General features: G+C 39.7%; 1 pseudogene; it reads right to left on the reverse strand.

The window, feature by feature from the left end:
* Nucleotides 1-280: 280 nt before the first annotated feature.
* Nucleotides 281-8,144, reverse strand: LOC148208134 (uncharacterized; annotated as a pseudogene).
* Between the last annotated feature and the right edge of the window lie 18,070 nt (nt 8,145-26,214).

Below are 26,214 nucleotides of genomic sequence, written 5' to 3' on the forward strand. Positions count from 1 at the left end.
AGGAACTATGTGCTCGTGTATGGAAATAAAGATCCGATCATTACTGGATACACTGACTCCGATTTTCAAACTGATATAGACTCTAGGAGATCTACTTCAAGATCAGTGTTCACTCTTAATGGAGGAGCAGTAGTGTGGAGAAGTATAAAGCAAAGCTGCATTGCCGACTCCACAATGGAAGTAAAATATGTTGTTGCATGCGAAGCAGCCAAGGAAGCAGTATGGCTTAGGAACTCCTAAATGATCTAGAAGTTGTTCAGACATACATCTGCCCATCACTTTATATTGCGATAACAGTGGGGCAGTGGCGAACTCCAAAGAACCGAGAAGCCATAAGCGCGGAAAGCATATTGAACGCAAATACCATCTCATCAGAGAAATTGTGTAGAGAGGAGACGTTAATGTAAGACAAATAGCGTCTGAGCATAACATTGCTGATCCATTTACGAAGGCCCTCCCGGCTAGTGTTTTTCAGAGTCACCTAAAGAATTTAGGACTACGATTAGAATAAATAGAGCAAGTGGGAGAAATTGGGTATGAGATGCCCTAGTTTATTGTATTTACATTTCTCGCACTTAACTCAACCATGTTACAAACCCACTAGGAGTTTTAGTCCAAGTGGAAGTTGGTTGGGTATTTTGTCATAAAACTCGTAGTTTGTAAATAGTGAACATTAATGTGAGGTTATTCAGACAAGTGTTGTGAAATGAAAGTGAATTTGTTTTTTTTAATAAATCTAATAAACTACAAACCCTTGGCTATTATAATGAGTACTTGGACTTTATGTGGACACATAAACTGGATCAAGTTCAAGTAAATAGTCTAAACAGTCTATAGTACATGGATCAAGTTGGGTAATTTTTCCTGGAGACACTATTGAATACGACCCACTTTATGATTGTTACCAATGTTGTAAGGTGTCATAAACAAAGTGATCCTGATTCGTTCGTGTAGAAACATGTGAGCGGGGGTGTTCTACACAATGAGTTTGTGTAAGACTCACACTGAAATAATCACTGTTACGTATTAACATCGTTTCTGGATAACACTGATTAATTTCGTTTATCGATGACCTAGATAACTTGATCTAAATCTTGAGCCATCTATGAACTCCTATTTATTCAGGATTCTCCCTTGATCTGCATAGGTGAATGTAAGCTCATCAACGCTGCTCAATATGCCTCCCATTTCAGGGATAAGATTGGGTATAGCTGGGGACATAGAATTAACAAGACGGAATTCACTCCTACCCGATTTAGGAATAATAGAAAGGTTGTTCCCTTAAGGGCTGATCCCGAGTCTTGAACAAGGGGCCATATCCTCTCACTGACCAGAGAGGAATTGGATTTAGTAATTTGATCCTAAATCAATTGTTCATTAGAGGGATAGTTGTACTTAAGGAGAAAAGATGTAACTCAGAGGTAAAACGGTTTTTTTGACTTAGCTGAGGTCACGAACGGCCTGTGAAGGATCAACTTACCGATAACAGTTATATTGAATGGACACAAATATATCTACAGTGAGGGGAGTGCATCTACAGGCTATAGTGGATAGTCCTGTTAGTTAATGAATGTTGATTAACTAAGTTAAAGAGTTTGACCAGTTAGTCTCGAATCATTGGAGCCCATGATCTGTAGGTCCAACGGATCTCCATGCTAGCTCATAAAAGATAAAATTGATGAACTAGGTGAAGCAAGAATTTGAAGTGTTCAAATTCGATTTTTAAAGGAATATTGTATTTTATATGAGATATAATATATAATTTAATTGAGAATTAATTATTATGGAGAGTATGACTTATTTAAATTAGTTTTAAATAAGTTTAAAGCATGAAAAAAAGTTGTAATTTGATTAATGTGATTAATCAAGCTTAGGTGTCAAAGATCAATTAATATGAGATATAAATTTGGCTTGGTTTTTGTTTTAATAGAAAATTGATATTTCAATTTTTTTATAAAAATTAGTTTTATAAAAGTTTTATTTAAAAAATCAAGTTAGTGGAAAAATCCAAATTCAAAGTTGGATTTTCCCACTAACTAATGGTTTTTGAAGTGTTTCTTCAAGGTAATGACACCTATCTTTTACATGCTAGTGGGGTTTGAAGTGGAAGGCATGCAAGGCTTGTCTTTGCATGCATTTGGTCTTTATATAGGTGATGAAGATCACTTGGAGAAGGCTAATGCTTCTTTGCATAAGTGTAGAATTTTTCCACTCAAATTTCTATTGTCTTCTCCTAGCCATTAATGCTTTCCCTTTGCTTTCACTCAAAATTCGGTCCCACAACCGTGTTCATCAACCCAAGGATAGCATGGATTTGCCGTTGGTTGTCCCATTGAGTTAGGAGAAGAAGTTATAGTGGAGGTCTTCAAAGGTATAAAGTTAATCACTTTCTCTTTACGTTTTTCATCATATTTTCAAGCATGCTTATTTTAGTTAAATTACTTCATTAAGTGTATTATGATCCTTAGCTTCCGCTGTGCATGTCTAAAGTTCCATCACTATGTTCAAAATTTATACTGCAGTATCTACTACATAACCTCAAAACAAGGCAGGTAATTGAGCATAGCTCATCATAGATCGAACCATGTCCAACAGAGTTATATTTCTCCTTTCTGATACACCATTCTGTTGAGGTGTTCCAAGTGCTGAGAGTTGGGATGTAATTTCATGTTTTACCATATAGTCCAGGAATCTTAAGTCCATATACTCTCTACCCCGATCAGATCTAAGTGTCTTTATTGTCTTACCTAATTGATTCTCAACTTTAGCCTTGTACTCCTTAAACTTTTCAAGGGCTTCAGACTTATGTTACATTAGGTAGAGATATCCATACCTTGAATAACCATCTATGAAAGGGATGAAATACTCATACCCTCCACTGGCTTTAACATTCATCGGACCACAAAGGTCTGAATGTACCAGCTCAAAGGGTTCTTTGGCTCTGTAACATTTTCCAGTAAAATGTATTTTAGTCATCTTGCCTTCAAGATAAGATTCACATGGAGGTAACGAGTCATCTTCTAACTCGCTTAGAAGTCAACTCTTAACCAATCTCCCAATCCTATTGAGATTTATATGTCCTAATCTTAAGTGCCAAAGATAGGTATTTTCTTTTGGAGAAGTTCTTTGCCTTTTGTGTTGAGTTTTAGCATTTTTAAACAACTCTGTATTTAAAATTGTTGTAGTTATGGTTGATCTTAACACATATAAGTTGTTTTCGAGTTTTGCATAACAAATATTAACACCGTTTCGTGAAATGAATACTTCATCTAATGAAAAGGAAATGACATAACATTGTTCCAGTAGACAAGAAATTGAAATTAAGTTCCTCTTTATATTGGGAACTACATACATGTTATCTAATAATATATATGTATTCTTGTCTAAAAACAACTTTAGGTCTCCCACTGCAACTGTTGAGACCACATCTCCCATCTGACTTTGAGAGTCATCTCCCTAACATCAAGCTGCCTCCAGGAACTAATTCCCTCAACAGAAAAACAAACATGGTTAGTGGCCTCTGAATCCAGTATCCAGGCAGAATCATCATTCTCCACTAAGCAAGTTTCAAGAACAACTAAATCATATTTACCTTATTTGGCTTTCTTCCTTTCGACTAAGTATTTCGGGCAGTTTTTTTTCCAGTGCCCATACATGTTGTAGGGAAACATTTTCCTTTGTCTACAACTTTGGCCTTGCCCTTCTTGGTAGTAGCAGTAATAGTAGGGTCAGCTTTCACCCCCTTGCGTTGTTCTTCTTCTTCTTGAAAGTCTTACTTCCTGAAGAAGAAAGTACAGATTTGGTTCCTGAGGTCGAACCACGATGGAACCGTTTTGAGGTGAAAAAGTTTGCCTCCGCTTCTTGTCCCTTATTTTTCATAAGAGACTGAAAAATCTGTAGCTCATTTAAGAGTGTGGTAAAGTTGTACTCTATCTTGTTCATCACATCATTGCTGCGAAACTGTAGGAAACTCTTCGGAAGAGATTCCAAGATAAAGCTGACCTGACTCCCCTCGTCTATGACAGCGCCGTTCACTTCAGCCACATTAAAGTGGACCATCAGATTGAGAACATGTTCTCGCACTAATGTTCTGTAACGCCCTGCGTTACTCAAGTTAGGTTACCCTCGAGTCTGGGGGCCTCTTTTTCTTACAAATCATTTGAATTTAATTTAATTGTTTCATTTCATTTTATTCGAGCTGCTGCGGTATTTGTTGTGAGTTATTGGCGTGTATGTACGTATTTAATTATTGTTTAACAACGAGTTTGCTTTCTTTGGAAATTGTCCTGGGTCGTTGGGCCGACTACTTATTTCTATTATTGGTGATAATTAAGCGTAGGGAGGTTGGGAATAGGATTCTAAATTTCTGGTCCATGGGCCTTGCTTTGTTTTAATAAAAGAAATTGGGTAAGTGGGCCTTCTTTATTTTAAAACAAAAGAGAAGTGGAGGGAAAATCCTAGCCCAAGTCAGCCTTCTTTATGTTTAGAACAAAAGAGAAGTGAAGGGAAAACCCTAGCCCCCAAACCCATCTCCTTCGTGAAACACCCACCCCCCATTTTCCTTCTTTCTGTTTCCTCCTTCTATCGTCAACCTGTTCCTCCCCGACGCGGGCTGAACAGCTGGGGACCCTCGATGCAACGACGCACCATCTCTGACGGACTGCAACAGGTGGCGCCGCTTCCGGCATCAGCGGCACGCGGCGTCGGACAGCAATAGGCGCGCGGCTTCGGGCAGCAGCAGGCGTGCTCGCGGCGTCGGGCAACAGTAGGCGGCAATCCCTGGGGCGTTTTCCGGGGCGCAGCCCCCCTCGTGAGCGGATTCGATCTCCCTTGGTGGTCGGAAATCGCGGCGCGGGTCCTTACTGCACACGGTGTCGTGGGTATCGATTGGTGAGTTTTTGGTTGATACAATAGCTCGGACAGCAGGAGTTTTTGCTTTCAGCGCCTACCCATAACCATTAGGTTCGATATACGCAACCCATATCTATTCAAGTTAGGCCTGAGTTACCCGCACCTAAACGAAGTCGATTTTTGCGGTAATAGACGTTGCAAGATCCCTTATAATGAATTTCAATGGCTGGAAATTTTGTGTTAATTATTTTTGTTTGTTTATTGTTGCTTAGGTGTTGAATTGACGCAAGGTCTAGGAGCATAACAGTGTGTAAGTAGCTCCAAAGAGCCAGTAGATGCGTATCGAGGGCTAATGGAATGGTTTTGTGTTGATTTTTATTTAGATTAATTTATTTCGTGCATATAGAAACTGTTAGTCTTGTTTTTTGTGCGGTACTAGTGAGTATGGTTGGGTTACATGTTACTGTTTTTATTGTTAGACATTATGAGAATGCATGGTTTCTTATTGTTGGATATGAATAGTCAGTTCTGATTATTATGGTTGGGAGTGATCGACCTATGGTGTTTGGAAATATGTTTGAGATGAAATGCATGTGCTGATTTTATGTTATGTAGTTTTATGTTGTTTAGTTGGAAGTTGTTGGGTTATTGCTTTGCTTGGTACGATGAAAGCATGCTGGAAAATGGTGTTGTGATTGGGAATGTGGATTGCTGATAGGTTGTCTTGGAAGGATTAGTGGGGATTGTCAAGAGTGATGGAACGAGTTAGTTGTTTGTTTTTCTGTGGGTTGTTTGCAGTGAAAATTCATACTAGTCGTTTGGTTATTCAAAGCCCTTGTAGTGGATGACTTGGGGATTATGTGGTAAAGTCTTAGCGAATGACGACGTTGCAAATGCATGGTCTATCGTGTAATGAAAAGTGTATGTACGGGTTTTGTGGCCTCGTGGGCAATGGACGAGGCGATTATGTCACTACTGGATGTCGAGGCTCCGGGGGTAGAAAGCCGGGAATTGACAGACCAGTCTTGGTAGAGATGAGTGGGCCGAACATCAAGTTTCTGTAGAAGAGTATTGGGGTCTTGGGGATAAATGTCAAGGGCAATTATGACTCAAAGAGTCAGACTTGGAGGACTAACATAGAATGGTGTTTATGAGTAACAGTTCAAGGCCTTTGGGATAAATAGCAAGGTCGAACGCCAAGCTTTTGTAGAGGTAGGTTGGTATCTTGGGGATAAATGTCAAGGGTTGATGCACCTCGAAGAGTTAGACTTGGAGTACTAACTTAGGGTGAAGGGCGAGTATCAGCTCAAGAGGGTCAAGGGCTAGTGAGTCGTGTAGTCGGAGTCCCGGCGACTGGATGCTTGTATGGAAATGTTGATCTACTGTTATTATTTCTTTCTGCTTGATTTTCTAGTTACTGTGTTTGATGTCGCTATGATTACGAGCATGTTGTTGTGATTAGTTAGGGAGGGCTACTTATGGAGTATTATATATACTCACCCCCCCTCTACCTTAATTGTTTCAAGTGTGAACAGGGCCTCCACCCGTGGTGATGACGTGGAGGAGGCTTGACCGAGGAGGGATCACTAGTTGTGTTTGGTTATGATAGCGGAAACTGCAGTTTATTGCTAGCAGCGTTAGAAACTTATTGTTAAGGGAGTACTAGACATTGGGTTGACTCACGGGACATCTTTCTTTTCTCTATTCATTCTTCTTAGGCGAACTATTGTTTTGCGGATATTGTTATTATTCGAGTCACTAGTTTACTTTAGGTTATTAGACCAAATGATTGTTTTCTTTTATTTGGATTGCTAGCCACTGAGGCAGGCATGAACTTTTAAGGAATTGGTTGTGCTAAGAGCCCCTGATTATCTTTAAATTAACAGATTCATGTCTTTGGGTTTAAGGGGGAAGGAATAGGGGGAATGATCGCATTATCTCAATATTTCAGGTTGTAAATTCGAGGGCATTACATTGATAAGCGCGAAGGTTGCTCGTGTTTACAAAGCTAGAGGTCCTTCTAGGATCCTTGCAAACATTCACAAAAACGACTAACTTACCGAATGATTCCAACCAAGAATAAGGTTAGAAGATGAATCACTCTTAGATCGGACTTAGAATCTACGATGGTCACTCCTAGATCCTAAGACGACTCACTCCAGAATTAGCTTGATCAAGACTAATCCAATGAATCGGTTTAACATCAAACCTAAAGCAAGATTTGAAAGAAGCAACACCAGATGTGTTAAGGAACAAAAGTTCTTGAATTCCAATATGTTTCAATCTTAAGTTATCCATAACAAGAGCATTACAAGCCTTTGAATAGGCCAAATGGTCGTTCAACATAAGAACACCAAAAGTTTTTCAAATTACTACTTAATGGAAATTGTAGAAAATAAGACATGCAAATTAAAACTTGATTGCACATCATTCTAGACACTTAAATGCGGATCAGAAAACGTAGTCATGCTTCAAATGGTCTTATCTATGTGCTGTAGGAGGCGCTTCACATTTGGATATGGTTTGACAACTTTTGACTTCACAAACTCCAAAGAGGTGCAATCTGCAAAGGCACCTGTTCACGAATCTGCACACTTTTTTTGTCCTCCGTGCCATCTCTCAAAATAGACAACTTTTCCCGTGCCATCTTTGCTCCATTCTCTTCTTGACTCATTGAAGTAACATTATGAATAAATTCGGGCTCAAAACTCTTTGTTGGTTCTTGTGCATTAACAAGCTTTTGAAGGTGCAGTGTGAAAGCCTCTTGAATCTTCCTTGCCTTTCTTGTAATAATTGCTCCTTTGATATATGTAATTGGTCACAAATGGATTCGTATCATACACTTTACGTTACCTTTAATGGGAGGGGGTGAATAGGAATTATAGTGATGTTATCCCGTTGTACGTAGCGAAATTCAGGGGCGTTACATGTTCCCTCTTTCATGCGGGAGTTGTAAATGAACTTGAGGGCATCGTGTTGGGCTTGAATTAACGGCTGTCCAAACATGTCCCGCAACGAGTCCATGATCTCCCTTGCGGTGCGATGTTCTCATTCTTCTTGGCCAGCACATCAAATATGCTTGCCAAGATGTAGACCTTGGCCTTGATCCATCTGTCATAGGCATCCTGACTGGCTCGGGCTGCATTAGGCGTGGGAGCCTGAGGACACTCCTCAGTTAAAACGAACTTAAGATCATCTACCACGAGTATCGTGTTAAGGTTCGTTTTCCATTGTGTGTAATTTTCACCATTAAGTTTTTCGGTGGCAAACAGGACAATAATGGATGCAGACATGCTGAAATACAAACAAATATATATTAGATACTTGCACTACCCATTAAAAACACAATCAGTTTTAGCAAAAAGTAATAATGCACCCTATCAATCAAGGTTATTTTTGCGACGATGCTTTAGTGATTTAGAGCAATAGCTATCGTGGGGAGTCAGCTACTCCTTCACTGAATTGAGACATTCTCAACTAAATATTACACTCGAATAACTTTTATTCCTATAATAGTTAGACACTGTTTGTTTGGTCAAGAAGTTATTAACTAACTTAACAACTTATCATAAGTGTGACCCGTCATTTTCAGACCCCAGAGGTCCGCCCCAATAAGCCTGCAGTAGGGAAGGACAAATATTGTTGCAAAACCTAAGAGATCTTATCCATTTCTGGAGTTCGCCCTGATTTTGATTCCATACAACATACCCTCCGTAGGGGTGGTCGCTCCAGGACGACATGCAGGCCGTGTATGAAACCTCACGTTGCAAACCAATGGAAGAGACCGTAGGATGTGTTGTCACACATCCTTCTCCCACTTACTATAAATACTTTCTCCATTCACCTTGGTATTGAACCATGCAAACACCTTCCGTAGGGAGGCCGCGCCTAGGGCGCACGAGACCGAGTATGGAACTCACGGTGTGAACTTATAGGGAGAACGTGAGGGAAAGAATGTATATATATACCGCATATATCTCATATACTTGATATATTTTATATATACACGTAATCCTCCCACTTAGTATGTTACAACTTAGGGTTATTACTTTGGTAAAATCTGACTAAATGAAATTATCTAAGTTTATTAGTTTACCGAATATAACTTTTATATTGGATTTGTTTAACACTAATGTTTTAGTTCATTAAACACTTTAACGAACTAACCACATTATTGCATGTTATAAAATATTGACTAATTCAACCCCCAGGTCGGTTCCTAAGTAGAGGTGTACCCTTACGGTCAGCTTAAGTACCTCAACCTAGACAGAACCTTCCTTAGATAGGGTTCCCTTATATGCAATATTTTATCTTAACCTTTTATTTCGTCGTTTTAAACCTATTTAAAATCGAAAATAAAAAGTATATAACCTAAGATCAAATCAATTTCAAACCCCTTTAAAGTTAATTATTAAAGACCTCGCGTTTGCATGCAATTCTTGATTATAGACTTTGATTTCTATTCACCAAACTTATAACACTTATAAATTTAAAGAAATTGAATCTATAATCATGCATCAATGACATACATAAATATAACATTTATATTTACTAAAGTAATGTCATGCTTAATGCAACTTTATTTTCATCTAATTAATACAACACTTATATTAATTACTCATGAAAATAAATCATGCTATCATACATTATAACTGTTATATATATGATGCATGAACATGCTTAACCTATGGTGAGATTTTAAACTATATGGCATACTTTATGTAACATATACAACTAATTAAGTATACATTCAAAATGCATAATAATTAAATAGAAAAATAGACTAATTTTTGGCTTCCTATAAGAAATGAAACAAAAACAAACAAAATCCACAGTTGCACTCTTCTCACTATAGAATATTTTGCGTCCATGGATGTTGACCATTAACGGTAAGTCAATCCTTCACGAGTGTTTGTAACCACGTAATGAATAACCCGGTTATGGTCCAACCAATAACCGGAAGTCCCTTTCGGGCCAATGAGAGCGTGGGGCCCCTTGTTCAAGTCCTGTAGTCAGCACTTAAGAGGACACTCATCTACTTACCATAAAGTCGAGAATGAGTGAATTCATCTTGTGTAGTTATGTAACGCTCCGCGTTACTCAGGTTAGGTTACTCTCGAGTCTCGGGGCCTCCATTTCTTAGAAATCTTTTTAATTTAATTTAAGTGTTTCATTTAATTTATTTTGAGCTGCTGCGGAAATTGTTGAGAATTATTGGCATGTATGTACTTATTTAATTATTGTTTAACGAGGAGTCCGCTTCTTTGGCATTTGTCCTAGGTCGTTGGACCAATTACTTAATTCTATTATGGGATATAATTAGGCTTAAGGAGCTTGGAAATATGATTCTAATTTTTTGTTTGTGGGCTTTGTTTTGTTTTAACAAAAAGTAATTGGGTAAGTGGGCCTTCCTTATTTTAAAAACAAAAGAGAGGTAAAGAAAAACCCTAGCCTAAGTGGTTTTTTGTTTTAAAACAAAAGAAAAGGGAAGAGAAAACCCTAGCCCCCCCAAACCCACCTTCTTCGTGAAACACCCCCCCTCGTTTTCCTTCTTTCCATTCTTCCTTCTATCGCCGACCCACTCCTTCTCAAAGTGAGCTCAACGGTCTGCAACCTCGACACAGCGGCGTCCATCTCCGTGGACGGCAGCAGGCGGCGCGACTCAGGCAGCAGCAAGCACGTGGCTCCGGGCAGCAGCGGCGCGTGGCATCAAACAGCGACGGACGCGCAGCTTCGGGCAACAGCGGGCGTGCGTGCGGTGTTGGGCAGCAGAATCGGCAGCGGCGGTGGGGTTTCGGGGCGTTTGCCGGCGGCGCATCCCCCCCTCGTGAGCGGGTTCGGTCTCCCTTGGTGGTCGGAAATTGCGGCGCGGGTTTTTGCTGCACACGGGGTAGTGGGTATCGATTTGGTGAGTTTTTGTTGATAAAATAGCTTGGACAGCAACAGTTTTTGCTTTCGGTGCCTACCCATAACTATTAGAAGCTCGATTTACGCAACCCACATTTATTCTAGTTAGGCCAGAGTTACCCGCACCTAGATGAAGGCGATTTTTACGGTAACGGACGTTGCAAGATCCCTTATATTGAATTTCGATGGCTGGAAATTTTGTGTTAATTATTTCTATTTGTCTATTGTTGATTAGGTGTATAATTGACGCAAGATCTAGGAGCATAGCAGTGTGTAAGTAGCACTAGGGGGCAATTGCGTGTGTTGTTGAATGTTAATGGAATGGTTTTGTGCTGATTTTTTTGTTAGAATAGTTTATTTCGTCCATATAGAAATTGTTAGTTTCGGTTTTGTGAACGCCTAGTGATTGTTGTTGAGTTACATGTCACTAATTCTATTATTAGACATTATGAGCATGCATGGTTTCTTGTCGTTGAATGTGGCTGGTCAGTTCTGATTATTATGGTTGGGAGGGATTGATCTATGACGTTTGGAAACATGTTGAGATGAAATACACATGCTGATTGTATGTTATTTAGTTTTATGTATTTAGTTGGAAGCTGTTGGGTAGTTTTTTGTTTCGTAAGTTTAAAAGTATGCTGAAAAATTCTGTTGTGACTTGGAATGTGGGTGACTTACAGGTTGTCTTGGAAGGGTTAGTGGTAGTTGACTAGAGTGATGGGACGGGTTAGCTGTTGTTATCATGTGGGTTGTCGGAAGTGAAAACGCATACTAGTCGTTGGGTTACACAAGGCCTTGTAGTAGATGATTTGGGGGTTATGTGGTAAAGTTTTAGCGAATGACGATGTTGCGAATGCATGGTTTATCTTGTAATGAAAGTGGATGTACCGGTGTTGTGCCCTCGTGGGCAATGGACGAGGCGGTTAAGTCCCTACTGGATGTCGAGGCTCCAGGGGTAGAAGGCCTTGGGGATAAATGACAAGGCCGGACACCAAGTTTCTATAAAGGAGTATTGGGGTCTTGGGGATAAATGTCAAGGACCAATACGCTGGTAGCCATCGGTACCTTGGGGATAAACGACAAGGCCGAACATCAAGTTTCTGTAGATGAGTATTGGGGTCTTGGGGATAAATGTCAAGAACCAATACGCCGAGTAGTCATTGGTACCTTGGGGATAAATGTCAAGGACTGGTGCGCAGTTCAAGGCCTTGGGGATAAATGGCAAGGTCGAACGCCAAGCTTTTGTAAATGGAGGTCGGTATCTTGGGGATAAATATCAATGGCCGATACGCCTCGAAGAGTTAGTCTTGGAGTACAAAGGTAAAGGGTAAAGCAAATTATAACTCGAGTGGGTCACAAGTTAGTGGGTCCCGTAGTCGAAGTCCTGGGAGTCTTGGTGTTTGGATGCTTATATGGTAATGTTAATCTACTGTTATCATCTCTTGTTGTCTGGTTGTTTGTTTTGCTATTGTGTTTGATGTCGCTGTGATTACGAGCATGCTGTTGTGATTAGTTAGGGAGGGCTACTTACGGAGTATTTTATATACTCACCCCCCCCCCCTCTACCTTAATTGTTTCAGGTGTGAACAGGGCCCCTGACCGTGGTGATGACGTGGAGGAGGCTTGACCGAGGAGGGATCACTAGTTGTGTTGGTTATGATGGCTGAAACTGCCGTTCATTGCGAGTAGCATTAGAAACTTATAGTTAGAGGTGTACTAGACATTAGGTTGACTCAAGGAACGTTTTCTTTTTCCTTTATTCATTCTTAGTAGGCGAACTAATGTCTTCCGGTTATTGTTGTTATTTGAATCACTGATGCACTCTGGATTACTGGACTAAATGATTGTTTTGTTTTATTTGGATTGCTAGCCACTAAGGCGGGCACGAACTTTTAGGAATTGATTGTGTTGTGAGTCTCTGATTATTTTTAAGGTAACTGTTTCACGTCTTTGTATTGTATGGGGAAAGGACAGGGGAATGATCGCATTATTTCAATATTTCAGGATGTATTTTCGAGGGCATTACACTTTATGTTGCCTTTAATGGGGGGGGGTGAATAGGTAATATAGTGACGTCATCTCGTTACGTAGTGAAATTTGGGGGCGTCACAAGTTATGTTCCCAGCTCCCCCACTCGGTCCTGTCCCCATAATGATAGGCATATTGAGTCCACGACTCGGGCCAGTCCCACCCATACAAATCAAAGGATGAGCCCTGACAGACAGGAGTCCATAACTCACTCAGGATTGAGATCGAGTTACCTGGTCATCCTATTGAAATATTAATCTATTAGCTAACGGTGTTATAGCTAAAGATTAATTATTTCGTGGTCCGGTCTTATACAAACTCATTGTATAGGATACCTCAACTGGCATGTCTCCACACGAATGACCTGGATCAAGTTATTTGTAACTATTATAAAGTGGGTCGTATCCATAGTATTACCAGCATAAGGTACCCAACCTTATCCATATACTATGGACCCTTTAGGTTACTAGTGGAACATTATCCACCTGTATATCGAATATATATTGTATATATATATATTGTATATCTAATATATATGCTGTATATTAAATGTATACGGTATATCTGTTATATACTGTTCCAGTTACATGACATAACCTCGGATGTTAGTTTATTGCATTTGGGTTAATGCAGTTCTATCCAGAACAACTTTATTGAATCAATATGTGTTTTATGTTTACAAACCACGAGTTTTTGGCATAAAACCCAACGAAAACAACTTCAACTCTCTTACAACATGTATCTTTATGTGTATTCCCATAAATATTAATCAAGATTGACATTGTTTTTTAAGCAAGATACCAATAACTTTATTAGAGGGTGTGTGAGAAACATGCCAAATACAAAAGATTCACACGTTAATTTTCGGACCTTGATTGTTGCATAGCTATTTCATTTTATGGTTTCTTTTTAATTTGAAAAGGAAAATATGGTAAGCCTTTGGATACAAACCACGCAGACAAGCGTGTACACATGCACTCTGTCCAACAAATAAAATTTTATTTTTCTCTGAGGAAATCCAATATATAAAAATTAAAGATACAAATATATAATTCAACAAACAAAGAGAATTAGCTAAGTAAATAAGCAAGAATCCTTAGACTATAATTAAGAATAAAAAGTAAGGTAAACAGAACCCAAGTATGAAAGCACTAAAAATCCCACAATAATAATAATAACAATTCTAATTGTCGTCCATGCATGTTCATACAAGCCATTTGACGGTGATAGTTCACTAGAAAAGGAGGGAGGGAGGAGGGAGGAGGGAGGAGGGAGGAGGGAGGGAGGAGATTAACCTCATTTACCACATCACAATACATATAATTCATATATTTTGCCACATATCATAGTACACTCAGCAATAATGGTCATGTCATCTTTCTATTACTTGACTAACGGTCAAATTAACTTCAAGGACCATTTAAGAACATTTTCAAAACTTTAGGGATTAAAAGTGTCTATTTTGAAACTGTAGATCTAAATGGACACCAACTCAAAATCTTAGGACCAAAATAGTATTTTTATTTAGCCTTAAACTTTCACAATAAATAAAATTGCATAAGAATTAAACCCTAAAATTTAAAAAATTATATCTAATAGATCAATGCCACCTATTATTAGAAAGGAATTCAACACTTTTCTTGAAAAAAAAAAGAAAAAAAGAAAAAGGGATTCGAACAAATTCATTTGAATCTTGTGTTTGAACTAAAGGATTCTCTCGTGGAAGCGCACTTGAAGCAATTAGGAATCCCTATCCAAACGTTTAGTTTCTTTTGTAGTTTTTGCTGGCGTTTCTTCAACGGTTGGAAGTTTAAGAATATGTTGAATCAACTGCCTGGAACCATTACCACTCTTTTTGTTTCATGTGGAATGGCTTGCTAGACTCGAATAGAAGCGAATGAGACAAAAAAGGGTCGTTCCTTCCTCACAACAATATAAATGCATCAAATATTTGTTGACTAAATTTTAGTCATTTTTGCTGCAGAAGACACAAAGAATAAGCATAACAACAACATTGATATTGTATGTTAAAGTGTATCTCAACCGTGTATTTTTCAAATCATGTAACTTTTACCCGTATATCCTAAGATCATGCAAATAAGTTGTATTACTTCTTATATATATACTTCTAAGATGAAAGAATAAATCATAGGCTTTAACAACGATTCATAATAGAAGTGGGCTACTCTTCTCTGTTTTGAGATGAAACCTCATGAATATTAATAATGTATTGGATAGGTGTTGTGAAAAATGCAACCAACTAATCATTATCTCAATCACAAATGTAGAAAATATTTGTTAGCTAGTCACATATAAGGTTCTGGTTCCAATTAATACGGAATTCAAATTTCAAATTGGAACTTTCAACTTAAAATATAAGATAAAATAATCTAAAACTTCTAAGTGGCAAGAACAATAAATAGAGATTACGGAGAAGAAAATTAAACACCGGATTTATATTGATTCACTCAATGTGTGGGCTATGTCCAGTTCTCTGCTACTGTTGCAGTTTCTACTAAAATGTCAGGAAGAATCTCCCAAGAGTTTACAAGCCTTTTACAATGATTTCTTTTAGTTTTTCCCTCACATAGAAAACACTCATGAATCACTCTACATGTTTTGCAAACTCTCTAACGGATACACAAGTATTTAGTTCCCAAACTATCTCTTCTTCAAGAATTTCTCACGACTCTCTATTTGTGCTCATTAATCAAATGATCCATATCTCTATTTATAATAGATGGTATGATAAAAACTAATTGGGAAAGGGAAAATAAAAAAGTCTCAAACTAAATAGGACAAGGATAAATTTGAAAAGACATTTTCCCTATATGAAAAGGAATAAAAGACTATCAAACTTCTCATACCATTTCTGCGTGCCTGTTTGAGACCATACAGGCTTCTCTGAAGTTTGCAAATCATTTTCTTTTGCTCCTGTACTGTAAATCCATGTGGCTACACCAATAAATTTCTTTCTCCAAATCACCATGAAGAAAAGTCGTTTTTACATCTATTTGCTTCAGGAACAAATCTTATTTTGCCGCTATAGATAAAACATTCCTAATGGTAGTTAGTTTAACTACGGGAGAGAATCTCATTAAAGTCAATACCTTCATTTTGTTGAAAGTCTTTGACTACAAGCATTGCCTTGTACCTCTTGCTGCCATCGAGCTCCTGTTTGATTCTATATACCCATTTATTCTGCAAAGCTTTCTTACCTCTCGGTAACTCAGCAAGTTGCCACATTTGATTAGTCATTAGAGATTTCATTTCATCTTTCATGGCTAACTCCCACTTAACAGAGTCTTCCAGCTGAACTGCCTCTTCATAACATTCAAGTTCACCTCTGTGAGTCAGTAAAATGTAATTCAACGTAGGGGAATACCTCTGTGGTGGTCTGATCGTTCTGCTAGATCTTATAACTACGGTTGGTAGAGTTCTCTGAACCTCATCAGTTTCTTCAACTGGTTCCTCAGATTCCACAACCTGTTCATCAGATCCCACAAATGTTTCCTCATGAGTAACTACATTGTGATCTTCAATAATCCTTTTTGTGTTGGTCTCAACCTTAGTAGGACTTATCTACTGATCTTCTCTATGCTTCCATCTGACTCTGTCTTTTCCAAATCAATTCTGTTTCTGTCTTTGTATAAGACCTCCTCATTGAAGATCACGTTCTTGCTTCTGATAATCTTCTTGTTTTGGTCATCCCAAAATCTATAACCTATCTCAGCTCCATCATACCCAAGAAAGAAACACTTCTTGGATTTAGCATCAATTTACTCTTGTCTGCAGCATCAATGTGAAGGTAAGATACACAACCAAAAACCATTAGATTGGAAAGGTTTACCTGTTTACTGGTCCAGACTTCTTCAGGCAATTTGAAGTCTAGTGATGTGGTCGGGCTCCTATTGATCCAATAGGTAGCACAATTAATTTCATCTGCCCAGAACATCTTAGGGAATTCTGCATGTATTCTCATGCTCCTAGCATGTTTATTTAGCGTCCTATTCATTCTTTCCGCCACACCGTTATGTTGTTGTGTTCTTAGAATAATCTTTACCATCACAATTCCATTATCTGCATAATATTTTTTTAATTCCCTATCAACATACTCACCACCATTGTCTGACTTCAAGCTTTTGATTTTCAGGTCCGTCTCATTCTCTAACATAGTCTTCCATGTTTTGAAAATAGAAAACACATCAAACTTATGTTTAATCAAAGTCCATACCTTCCCGTTTGAGTCGTCAATGAAAGTTACATAGTATTTGGGTCCTCCAATGGAAGAAACTACAGAAGGCCCCAACACATCGATGTGAACCAACTCCAATTTTGTAGACTTTGGTGTTGAACCTGTCTTTGAGAAACTGACTCGACTTTGCTTCCCAAATATGCACCCTTCACATAACTTTTATTCAACTGCCTTAATTTCATATAGCTTCCCGACAGAGTGAAGAATTTTCATACATTTTTCACTAATATGTCCCAACTAAAGAGATCGAATCCCATAGTGGAAGCACACAAACGCTTGTGCTTCGATTTTGTATTAGAAATGCAACAAAGAAAAGACAAAAGCATTATAAAAATTGAAATAATGAAACATACCTTTGAAGACACTTCTTCAATGTAGACACCAAACCACCAAAAAGCCTTCATCGCTATCCTCTGGATGTTAAGAACTCGGTTTGTGGAAACCGTCTCAAAATTGACAGGGAGATCGAGAGATTGAGAAAGAGATTTCTCGTTAGAGTTTTTAGAAACTCATTCAACCGAACACAAAAAATGGGAGAACCTCCCTTTTATAAAGAAGGAAGTGTGAGGGGAAGTCACCACATCCCCACTTCCCACCATAGGATGTTTTCTATGACGCCCCAGGATTTTATTTACATCTCAACGGGGGCTCTTACTAAAACCACCTAAAAAGTCCCACTCGTACTAGAGAATTAAACCATTAGCAATACAACTATGACAAATTCTTACCTCGCTTCCGCTGTGCTACTCTGATGTTAGAACTGTAATCCATAACCAAAACGGCATAAACACAGACAACCAAGCCTAAGTAACTAACCTTCGGTGAAGTTCCACCCATACAAGAGAAGGACTACCTAATAAACTAAACCTATAACAAAATAATAACTAGGAACTTTGATAAGTCTCAACTGCCAACTCAAATATTTCAACCAAAAAAAAGGCTAAACGAATATATAAACCTTTATCTCTTCCAAAAAAAAATAATAAAGTCAAGGGGACGGTTACAATTGTAATAAACGTTCTCAAACGAAACCATCAATCCAACCTTCAATAAAGATCCAAACTAAAGAATGATTTGAGTGAAACATCCTACTAACAACTTAAACTAAAACAACAGCCGAAGCTCTATAAACTAAAACAAGAGCTGACCATGATCTTTTAACAACATATTCTAACTCAATAAACCTTAACGGAAGCTGATCATGATCTTTCTTCTTGAGTCTCCTCTACACCACCATCATCATCATAAACTTGATATTCACCTGAAAACAATAGTTGTAGGGTGGGTGAGTATTAAAAATACTTTGCAAGTAGCCTTCTCTAACTACACATAAACAACATGCTCAGCACACACCATTTGTTACAAAATTTAAACCGGTCGGCATCAATGCATCAATAAATCATAACGCACAATAACACACACATGCAATCAAAGAAACCCCGACTACAGGGCCCGCTAGTCTCTAGCTCCTCCAAGCTCCTTCTATCCCATCACACTATGTTTGTCCTCCGAGTCTAACTCTTCGAATTGTATCGGCCCTTGACCTTTGTACCCAAGGTCCCGACACTCCTCTATAGAAGCTTGGCGTCCGACCCTTTACCTATTTACCCAAGGCCTCGAACTGTACATCGACCCTTGACCTTTAGTACCCAAGGCCTTGATGACTACTCAGCGTATTAGTCCTTGACCGCCACCACATCAAGATCTAATACTTGTTAACCACTTAGACTCATCATGCCGACCCCCAACCTTTTGCACCTGGAGCCTCGACACTCATCTGTATCAAGACTGGCTATCGACCCCTGACCTTTTGCACCCAGAGCCTCGACACCCAGTAGTGACGTATCAGCCTCAACCATTTGCCCTCGAGCCATGAAACTCATCTATCCACTTTCATTACACGATAGACCACACATTCGAATCATAGTCCTCTGCTGTGGTTCTATCACATAATTCCCAAGTCACTCACAGTAACGACTCCAAACCACTAATCAACTAGCCTGTTTCCACACTTCAATAGATCACAACAACCTCTCCAGAGAAACAATAAGCCATTTGCACTTTTAGTCACAATACAGTTTTTCAACATGCTTTTCATCGTACAGAACAAAAAAAATAACCCAATAACTTTAAACTAAGCAAACATAAAACTAAATAACATAAAGTTAACACATGCATTTAATCTCAAAACATGCTTTCAAACACGAAAGATTAATCACTTCCGACCATACCAATCAGAAACTTTCCAGTCATACCCAACAATCACGATGCAAGACATTTTCATAATGTATATATAAAAAAAACAGCAAGATGCAATCCAACCATATCAACTAGTAATTCACAAATCCTACCCAATAATTTTAGATACATGAGATACATGAATATAATAAAGTTCAGCATGAAACCATTCCAATAACACCCAATAATGCACACACCTGCCCCTTCGTGCTACTTACACACAACTGTGTCCCTAATTCTTGCGTCGGTCCCATAGCTAAGCATAAAAAACATAAAAACAACAAGTTGATTATACGTTCCAGCCTTCGAAATAAATTCTAAGGGGGTTCATGTTAGGATTTATTCCCTAAAGCCTCGTAGTTTATAAATTTCAATTATTTATGAATAAAATAATTATTTTATTTTATTTTGCTATATGCAAATATTATCCAATTTTGTGAAAATCCAAGGTTATAAATGTAATCTTGAATACTATGTAGTTGACATACAATAGGATAGTGTCCAAGTTATAACCTAAAGAGTCAATTCAAATAATTGCATCTCATACAATTAACTTTAATTCCATTTGTTGAATTTGAATAATTCAAATAGACTAAATATTCTTAACTATCCTTTACGAGCTAGTGAGGGGACCTAATGGACCTACAAATTAGAAGCTCTAATCATACGAGATTAATTGATTAATCTCATTTACCATATTAATAATCAACATTCGTTAACTGTCGGTCACTCCACTAAAGACCTACAGCTACACTATTCTCAATATAGAATATTATGAGTCCATGAATTTCGACCATTAGCAGTAAGTCAATCCTTCATGAGTGTTCGTAACATCAGATTGGTCAAATTATCGTTTTACCTCTGAATTACCTCTTTCATCTTACGTACCACTGATCCTCTAATGAACAACATGTTTATGGTCCAACCATTAAACAGAAGTTCCTCTCGGGCCAGTGAAAGGGTGTGGCCCTTTGTTCAAGTCCCGGAGTTAGCACTTAAGAGAGCACTCATTGCAGTTATGTTCTCAGCTCTCTACTCGATCTCGTCCCCAAAATGGTAGGAATATTGAGTCGGCGGCTCAAGCCACTCTCACCCATACAAATCAAAGGATGAGCCCTAATATGTAGGAGACCATATCTCACTCAGGATTGAGATCGACTTACTGTTGGTTTTGATAGATACAAGTTGAGCTCATGCCAGACAATGGCTTTGATAGTAACGAAGTTCAGCTCAAGTAGCTCTTGAGCTCATAGAAGGTCATTTGACACTCCGAAGTCCATTTGAAGCACTTCTTCTTTCGCAGGACCTTAAAGAACGACAGACAAGCGGTTCAACGTCGCGATTCACCCATTGAGGCATTGGAGTTGCTTTCAGTTATGAGGCGATTCCATTTCCAACACAACTCGGACTTTCTAGGGATTTGCCTCTATCCATCATGGTTGACCATGAAGCCAAGAAATTTACCGGAGGAGACCCCAAACATATACTTTTCTTGGTTGAGCTTCATTTTATATTTTCGAAGGACCCCAAACGTCTCCATTAGGTCGGCTATTGGGAGGTTGTCTGCTTGCTCTTGACAAGCATGTTGTCCATATATACTTCCATATTTCGCCTTATATGTTTAGCAAACATCTTATTAACCATGCATTGGTAGGTCGCTCCAGCGTTCTTTAGCCTGAATGATACGCAACAACCCAAGCGTATTGAGCAACTCGAGCCACAAGCCACTTGAATCCAATCGTATAGATGGTTCAACCTGAAAATCTAAGGGTTAGAGGGATTACCTTTGCAGTCGTTACCTGGAGTAGACAGAATACTCACTGTGCTCGAGGCTGGAAACACTCCACGAGTTTGATGACAAATCAAACAAGCATGCTCCGAAGGGTCAAATACGAAATCCTAAGTTCAACCACACAAAGGGATTCGAAATTTAAGGGCGGTTTTGCACAAGGCAACGGTGAGAAACAATCTCAATTTTCTATTCAAATGATAATTCCAAGATGTTGTACAATGAGGGGGTACAAGCTTAGTTATAGTCTAAGGCCCATGGCCTTTTAAGGAAAATAACAAAAATAAAAAGAAAATAAAGTTGCTAAATTCCTAAAAAGTGCTAAACGTGTCTAAAGATGAATTTAAAAAATGATAACTAAAGAAATTAAATCAAAGATAAAATCCAAAACAAATCCCACCAAATAAACCAAAATCAAAAGGAAATCTTTTCCTTCAATGGGTGGACTGGGTAGCAAGGTAAGGGCTGGGCGGTCAATGGCACGTGCGGAGGCAAGGCTGGCACGGTGGGCGCGGGCATGGGCGACGGACAGGGGCACTGGGCGCTGGCGTTGATGGCGTGCGGGGCGCTAGGCGCTGGGCAGCAGGGAGCTGAGAGGCTTACGAGGCGCTAGGCGCTGGGCAGCAGAGTGCTGAGGGGCGTGCGGTGCACGCGGGTGTGGGCGTTGGTGGTGTGCATGCGCGCAGGCGCTTGGGCATGGGGCACGCAGGCAAGCATGGCTGTGCGCATGGGCATTGGGCGGCCAGGGGTTGCGCAGGTGTTGGGGCAGTCGTGGGCGCGCGGGTGTGTGCGGCAGGTAGGGGCGCACATGGGTGTTAGGCAGGCGCTAGCGTGCATGCGTGGCGGTAGGGGCTGGCATGCAGGCGCGGACGACATGCATAGGTGAGCAGGCGTGGGCCGCAGACGATGAGCGTTTAGGCAGGCAGCACGCATAAGGACCGTGTGCAGCGAGGTTAGCGGGGCGATGGCGTGCGCGGCAGGGGATGTGATGTGAGGTTCTCATGGCACGTTGGCATGCGCGGCATGGGCGCACACGCAGGGGCGTTCGCCTGGTGGTGTGTGCGTGTGGGTGGCCTCTCGATAGGCTTGTCCTTGAAGTGGGGCCACTTGATTGGCTTCTCTTCCTCTCCATGCTTCCTCTTGACCCTTGGGGGTTCCTCATTGGCCTTTAAAATGGACAAAATTTGTTGATGGGTCCAATGAAGTCTTCTTCGTTTAGTGGGTCTTTCCTCAAGCTTCTCTTCATTGTTGGAGTAGGTGCCATTTTAGAGTGTTGGGCCAAATATGATCACATCATCTCCTCCTTCTTGAATTGGATTCGTCCTCGAATCAAGTTGTTTACCTACATCCAAATGAAGCAAGTTAGTCCAATGATAAAGCATTTATAGTAGGATTATTATCTTGATGAAGTTGAAAAACTTCATTTTCTTCCTTCTTCTCACAGATCTCCACTTGATTGTCATGTTGGCTCTCCTTATGTGGCTCAACCTCTTGAGGTGTTTGGGATCCTTGAGTGGGCTGCTAAAAAGAGCTTCCTTGTTGCTCTCCTTCTTCTTATTTCATTCTTCTCTCCAAGTATGGCATGGCTTCGGGCACTGTCTCCTCGATTTCCTGTAAAAACTCAATACAAGTACTAGGCAAAGTATTTCTTCTTTCTTGAGTTAGGAGATCATTACCTTCATGTAGATAAAGAAAAAGCAATTGTGTAGCACATAGAGCTCGCTCTACTTCATCTTTTCTAGCCATGAGGGTCACAACTTTCTCATTCTTTCTTGGAGCCTTTTCTTTCTTTTTATTTTGAAGTTCAACAACTTCCATTTTCTCGGCCTCCAACATTCTTTCCTCCAATTTTAACTCATCAATGTGTACTTCTTTTGGAGAAAGAGGTACAAACGTGATTTTCTTACCTTGATGCTCAAAAGAATATTTATTAAGAAAACCATCAAAGCTTACCTTCTTATCAAATTGCCACGATTTCCCTAGCAAGGAATCGCTAGCATGGATAGGTACAACATGATAAATGACCTCGTCTTTGTACCTTCCTATGTTGAATGGTATTTGAACTTTCTTTTGGACCTTTACATCCCCACTATTATTCAACCATTGTAGACTATAAGGTCGTGGGTGGGGTGTGGTGGCTAATTTCAACCTCTCCACTATATCCTTGTTAGCGACTTTAGTGCAACTCCCACTCTCAATGATAACAACACATGGGGTGGATTTTACTATGCACCTAGCATGGAATATGTTTTCTCTTTGTGCCTCTAAGAGTTTTTCCCTAAACTGCACATTGAGGTTCCTCCTAGCCACTAAGGCTATATCCTTGGAATCCTCCTCTACTTCCTCCTCTTGACTACTTTCTTCTTTCCTTCTCCTCAACATCTACTCTCTTCTCCTCATCATCTGCGACTAGCTCTCCTACTTTAAGTATCATGGCTCTTTGGTTAGGGCAATTTCGGCTTATGTGGCCTACTCCATGACACTTGAAACATTTAATATCATTAGTCCTAGTCTTAGGAATTTCGGGTTAGGTTTTGGACTTGGATGACTCTCCCTTTTCATAGTTGACCTTCGGTTTTGACTCTAGGGGTTTCTCCATTTTGCTACTAGCGGTCTTAGGGGTAAATTTCACATACCTTTTAGCCCTTCTTTGGTTTTGCTCCTCTATTTTGATGGCGAGGTGTAGAAGTTCCTCCATGTTTTCATAGTGTTGCAAGTCAATTTTGTCGGCTATGTCCAGATTAAGACCATCCAAGAATCGGGCCATGGTGGTCTCCTCATCTTCCGCTCTAGTTGCAAACGGCTCATCAACATCCATCTCTTTGTAGTAGTCTTTAACTCCTTTAGTGCCTTGATAGAGCCTATTAAGTTTCTTTGAATTTGCTCTATGGTAGTGTGGTGGCACAAATCTCCTCTTCATGAGTTCTTTGAATTCTATCCAATAATCTATGGGTCCTTCATGGTTCCTCCTTCTATAAGACATCACTTTATCCTACCAAGTTAGTGCATAATTCTTAAAATGAGTGATTGCGAGAATTACCTTCTTTCCATCATCATAGTTGTGGCAAGCAAACACTAACTCAATTTCCTTCTCCCATGATTCGAACTCTTCGGGTGTAAACTTTCCATGGAAGGTTGGGATTTTCAACTTGATGCTCCCATAAAAAAGGTCAGTAAGATATGAATCGTTGAAGTTGGGGCTCTGCTTTCTCGGCGGCTGCAGGATTTTCCAGAAAACAATGTTTACGAAAAACTCGATAACTTCCAAACAACAAATTGAAAATTATTGATTCTGGTCTCTCTGGAAAGCGAACTCAGAGATCTTTTGAATGGCACTGGTTTCACTCAATTTTGACTTCGGAGCAAAAAGTTATGAATTTTTTTATTTGGCTATCGGTTTATGCTCTGCAGGTTTCTCTCAAATTCTGGGGTTGAAAGCAAAATTGATAACTTTAGCTATAGGACTCGGATTAAAGTGAAACTCGGTTTGTTGGAAAGATTTTGAGGTGCTGAACACAAGCAAACAAGTTTTATACTTTAAAGCAATTTTCGAAATAAAAAATTCTTTCGCAAGAATGATAGGAAAAGTTGGCACGTGGAAGAACAAGAACAAGCAAGGAACTTTTTTTATGAGATTTTTTAATAAAGGAAAGTAAAGAAAAGACAGAAATCTAAATGTAAGAAAATAACATATATCCCGGTCTAGAGCCTAAGCTCTGATACCAAATGATACGCGACAACCCAAGTGTATTGAGCTACTCGAGCCACAAGCCACTTGAATCCAATTGTAGAGATGGTTTTTTTACTTCTTCCCCCCTCAAATTGATAGAGGTAGGAATTCCTCGAAAGGCTAAGGGTTAGAGGGATTACCTTTGCAGTCGTTACCTTGAGCAGACAAAGTACTCACTATGCTCGAGGCCGGAAACCCTCCACGGGTTTGATGACCAATCAAACAAGCATGCTCTGAGGGGTCAAATACGAAAGCCGAAGCTCAACCACACAAAGGGATTCGAAATTTGAGGCGAGGTTTGCACAAGGCAAGGATGAGAAACAATCTCAATTTTCTATTCAAATGATAACTCTAAGATGTTGTACAATGAGGGGGTACAAGCCTATTTATAGGCTAAGGCCCATGGCCTTTTAAGGAAAATAAAAAAAAAGAAAAAGAAAATAAAGATCTCTAAATTCTTAAAAACTGCTAAACTTGCCTAAAGATGAATTTTAAAAATGATAACTAAAGAAATTAAATCAAAGATAAAATCCAAAATAAATTCCACCAAATAAACCAAAATCTAAAGGAAATCTTTTCCTTAAATGGGTGGAGTAGGCGGCAAGGTAAGGGCTGGGCGGTCAATGGCGCGCGCGGAGGCAGGGCTGGCACAGTGGGCACGAGCATGGGCGACGGACATAGGCGCTGGGCGCTGGGGGCGTGCGGGTGATGGGCGTTGGGCTTTGGGCGCTGGCGCTGATTGCATGCGGGGCGCTGGGCGGTAGGGCGCTGAGGGGCGTGCGGTGCGCATGGGCGCTGGTGGTGTGCGTGGTGCGCGGGCAGGCATGGCTGCGCGCATGGGCACTGAGCGGCCAGCGGCCAGTAGGTGCTAGGGCAGTCGCGGACTTGCGGGCGTGTGTACCAGGTAAGGGCTCACATGGGTGCTGTGCAGGCGTTGGCGTGCGTGCGTGGGTGGTAGAGGCTGACGTGTAGGTACGGGCAGTAGGAATAGCATGGCAGGCAGCAAAGGACGTGCTTGTTGGGTTTTATGCCCTAAACTCGTGGTTTGTAAACATAAAACAAATATTCATTCAATAAGGATGTTATTGATAGAATTACATTTACCCAAATCCAATAAACTAACATCATAGGTTATGTGATGTAACTGGAATAGTGTGTAATATATATATACAGTATATATTTAATATACAGCGTATATATTTGATATACAGTGTATATATATACAATATATATTCGATATACAGGTGGATAATGTTCCAGTAGTAACCTAAAGGGTCTATAGTGTGTGGATAAGGTTGGGTACCTTATCCTGGTAACACTATGGATATGGTCCACTTTGTAATAGTTACAAATGACTTGATCCAGGTCATTCGTGTGGAGACATGCGAGTGGAGGTATTCTATACAATGAGTTTGT

The sequence above is a fragment of the Momordica charantia genome (assembly GCF_013281855.1).
Source record: "Momordica charantia cultivar OHB3-1 chromosome 11 unlocalized genomic scaffold, Mcharantia_2.0 BLBB01000011.1, whole genome shotgun sequence".
Taxonomy (NCBI): Eukaryota; Viridiplantae; Streptophyta; class Magnoliopsida; order Cucurbitales; family Cucurbitaceae; genus Momordica; species Momordica charantia.